The sequence below is a fragment of the Solanum tuberosum genome, unplaced genomic scaffold, assembly GCF_000226075.1.
Source record: "Solanum tuberosum cultivar DM 1-3 516 R44 unplaced genomic scaffold, SolTub_3.0 scf00138, whole genome shotgun sequence".
NCBI lineage: Eukaryota > Viridiplantae > Streptophyta > Magnoliopsida > Solanales > Solanaceae > Solanum > Solanum tuberosum.
The window spans coordinates 698212-702686 of record NW_006239065.1 but is presented as its reverse complement, the minus strand read 5'-3'; the positions used below and the strand labels follow the sequence as shown (position 1 = coordinate 702686).

The 4475-nt window shown below is 34.6% G+C and overlaps 1 long non-coding RNA gene across 1 annotated transcript; it reads left to right on the top strand.

Annotated features, from left to right (window-relative positions):
* Window positions 1-1515: 1515 nt before the first annotated feature.
* LOC102599720 (uncharacterized) lies at window positions 1516-4324 on the top strand. The gene is made up of 3 exons (XR_367618.2): window positions 1516-1612; window positions 1698-1852; window positions 4146-4324. It is a non-coding gene; the product is annotated as an uncharacterized lncRNA (long non-coding RNA).
* Window positions 4325-4475: the final 151 nt, after the last annotated feature.

The following is a 4475-nucleotide window of genomic DNA, read 5'->3' as shown; positions in this document are numbered from 1 at the left end:
GCAAAATTTGAGTCTCAGTTTCGATCAATACCGATGACTTGAATAGTGCTCTCAATCGAATGAACATGAATGTGTGGTCTATGATGAGGCCAAATGACGTTGCATAGACAATATGTGAACTCTTTGCATCTCGTTATGACTAGCCTAGTATCGAATTGAGTCTCTTGTGATGATGGAGTCTTGTTTGACTTATAGTGTCAATGTCTAGTGTGATGAGCTTACCTGTGAACTATGCATGATGGATCCTAGAATTTTCCCCATTGGTCCGGTCAATTAAGAGATGCTATCTCTTGATATGATCTTAGGCAACTTCTAAGAGTGTGAGCCAATTTGATAAATACCTCTTTTTGTGACCTATCACAAGTGTGAATCGCTTTTGAACACCCCTTTACCTTACCTTACTTTGGAAGAAACTTGATGAAAACAATGACCTTTCTTTATCCATCACCCATAATCCTCATGAAGTTGTGGTTAATTAAATAGCCAACTTAGGCCAAAAGCCTAAGTTGGGGGTGAGGTGAAAAGAGAAGGAGAGTCAAGAAGTGCAAGGAAAGTCTCCTTTAACCCATGGTGTTGAGAAAAATGGAACTCCTCCATAAAAAAAAAAGAGAAAAAGAAAAAGAAAAAGAATGAAAAAAGAAAGTTGTGGAATAAAGTACAAAAGAAATGGGATTTCCAAACAATTCATGGAAAAGTGAATAATAGGATGACTTATAAGCACTAAAAAAAATTGATGAAGGAAGAAGAAAGGAAGTTATGTGAGTACCACATTTCATGAGGATGAAAGTCACTGAGCCTAATTGGCCATACCTTTGCACTTAGCCCCATTACAAGCCTTGAAAAGACTTTCTTGATCTTGATTGAGCTGAATCAAGTGTTGATTGGAAAAAAAGGGCAAACCTATGCGTGAAAGTATGCATCGTGTTCATCTTTGTGAGTGTGAGCATTGCATTTGATTTCGAAGCATTAAATTGCAAACCATGGAATTATTCCTTGTGTGAGGGGATTTGAATACTTTGGTTGAGCTTGAACTTGCATTTGAAGCAAGTATTGTGAGCATGAGATTCTTTGATATTGGTAAGTCATAACTTGAATCTTTGAGTGCACATTTGATCTTTGCATAAGTAACACTACAAGAAACAGGATTTATTGTGGCAATATTTAGCGGCGAGCCTATTTGTTGCTACAAAAGTTATATATTCAGTGGCGACATATGAAGGCGTCGCAGTAGATAAACATTTAGTGGCGAGTTATGTTAACTTGCTGCTAATAGTCATTGCTAATTCTCAATTATTTGTTCCCGCAAATACCAAAATTTTGGCTCCAAATTCTTCAGTGGCTACATCTAATTTGTCGCATCTAAATGAATTTTGTGGCGACATGACCGCTCCAAATAAGTCAATTCATTAATTAAACATAAAAAGTTAAAAGAAAACAAATGAAAATATCTGATAAAAAAATACACACACAACTTTTCTCTCCAAATACTCTTCTTCTCAAATTTTCGCTTCATTTCTCTCCATTAGCTCAACTTTTCTTAGGGATTCTTCAAATTGTCACTTTCAAATCTGTTAAATCGCTTCTCATTTCACAAAATGTGAACTCTATTTAGGTAAGTGCTCAAATTTCTTTCAGATGGTATTTTTTCCCCCTAATCTTACTTCTATTTCTTTAACCCATTCATAAATCTGTAGCAGATTCAAGTGTTTTGAAGTTTTAAGGCAAAAGGATCTCGAAAATCTACAGAAATCAGAAGTTGCTGGAAGGTTTTAAGAAGAAAGGTTCGAAGTTTGATTATCACTACAAGATTTTGATGTTTTCGAAGTTTTGAAGTTGTTCAAAGGCTTGTAAGGTGCCACTCATGTTAACTCTCTATTTATTTTTCATATTTTGTCGATTCTGAATCTTCACTATTGTTTTTGAGCTATCTCTTTCTCTGGGTTTATTGAAGATTTTGTTTTGAAATTTTAGATCTGTAGATATTGTAAAGTAACTGCATGTTCATATTGATGTCGAAAATTGTACAAAAAATGTTGTTTTAAAAGAAAATTGTAGTTCTAAGTGTGTTGTTATTATTTCAATAGAACTCGATTTCTGTATATATATGTTAATTTGTTTGAAACCTTCGAAAAAGTTTCAAGAGTTTGTAATCTTTTCCCAGACATAAAAGCTTGTTGGTGATTTGGTTTACTGAAGCTCTTGAAGTCTTATTTTTTCAGCTGAACTATAATATTTTCCTTAATTGGAGTTCTTGTTGGTTAATAAGTGGTCTACCATAAAGAAAACCATCGTACATCCTCGTGTTTGGGCAACTCAGTATGTTGAGCTCTTGATCTTACTAGATTAGATTAACTAAAGTGAAATATAGACACAAATGACTTAAGAGTATGAGGTCATGGCCGGCTAAATCTGCTTGTATGTAACTTTAGTAAATGGCCTTGAAATGAAGTTCTAATGGTTTTGTTAGTTCTGGAATGTTGAGTTTTTTCTAGAATTACCTTTGTTTGGGTCTCAAGGCTTTCAAATTCATTTCAAGATATCTTCTTACTTATAGTTAAAATGGAGCCTTGGGTGTGAGACCTACTTTTGTCGAGACGACCTCCCCTGAAAGTTTTGTAAGTTACATTAAATCCAGAATTTTATTTCTAATTGGGTAACATATTTGGTTTACGTTGGTGGGACCCCGAATTATTTTCGGAGGTCCGATTGAAACTTGGAATTTGAATCACAAGAGCTAGTGCAACACCTGCTGGTGCAGCTGCTCTTGCGGAACCAAGGCTCGATCCTACAAAGAAGTGGTTGCACATGCGAAGGTGACCAAGTCACCAAACCTCGACCCTGTGAAGTCGTGGTCGCAACTACAACCTCGCCTATGGATCCAAAGTCTGTAATACTAGATTGTATATGTGTAAAACAAATTGCTAGGGCCAAGGGGCTTCTCTGTTTCAGAATTGAGGGGAATCTATCTTCTCTTACAGGAGAGTATTAGGAATTTTTTTGTTATAAATGTGAGTGTTCATTTGTTGTATGGCTTCTAAAATTCACTGTAAATCTATATTACAGCTTACTTAAAATATCATGCAGGCATTTGGACAATATTTGGTTGAAATTTAAGAGTAGTTTGCAGTGAACATGTTGATTATGAGATAGCTGCAGTAAAAAAAAAAGCATTATGAGTATGTCTGATTTTCCTGAAATTCGTCAAACAAGATGTTGATGTTGACGCTATTCAAATTCAAAACTCTAAAATCATGGGTGAATTCAGAACCTATTACTAGACTAGCGTGTGATGATGAAATAAGAACTTGTTCCTTGCAACAAATGGAAATACTTTTTTGCTTATGATATTTGTTTGCATTCACCGAACACATAGATTCATGACACATAACTGTACTCTCTGCTAAATTAAACCTACCCTTTTGCAATCTTAAGTTACCAGATAAACAGATCCATAAGATTGAACATCAGGAGTACTATTCGTAACCTTTTTATCCTCGCATTGGTGACCATGAATTCTTAGTAGTGTTATTTATTGCTCCAAGTAAAAAAAATCCAAGTGCCTTCAGAAGAGTGAATTGTAACTGCTTTAGCATTTCCTTGAACCCCTGCACCTCAAGAACTGTTATAGGTTGACCAATCCTTTCATTGACATACATGACATTTTAAAAGTCTCTACTAAGAATTCATGGTACTTGTATAGAAGCACATATAGTCTGTAAAGTTTGCCACGAGCTCTCTTTGACTTTGCTCATTCTTTGCATACACACTAGTGACAATAGCTGAGAAGTTATTACCTCGCCTACAGAGTCAGTCAACACATTTATTCTCGCATTGGTGACCCATTTTCTACTTTGTCATAGCGACAATAACAACAATCAAGTCACTAGTGTGTTCTTCTTTATTTCATTTTTTTTATTGTGGAAGTGGGAGAGAGATTTACTTGTAAATTTCTTGTGGAATTATGTACATTTAGTGGAGAGTAGCTTGGGGACATCGTAAATGATGTTTTTCACTCTCCTAAATCCACTAGACCTCGTTTAGATTCAAATTCTTGATATTTATGTTGTATTGTTACTTTTAACTACTTACTTTCTTTTAATATCCTCACAACTTATGTTCCTTTTTTGTTTTGCTGGATTTTTCAGGTCATTTTCCAATCAATCTTGGCCGGATTGTGGTCTACATCTTTCTAGCAAACTTTGATATTTGTGTGTTCTTTGATTTTCAACATTAGGTACGCCATAGCAAGATCACTACTCATTTAATTTTCAATTCTAGTCATAGCCTCATTATTGATATTTTTTACTTTATTTATCCAGATTTCTCTGCCACGCATGATCTCACAATTTTCTTTTCTAGTTGTTTGTTTCTTTTACGCTAAATTATGACATATCACCATTATTGGAAATATAATTCTTGTACACAATTCATGATTTTTTATAGATATAGTTCACTGAAAATAAGCTTTTTTTTAA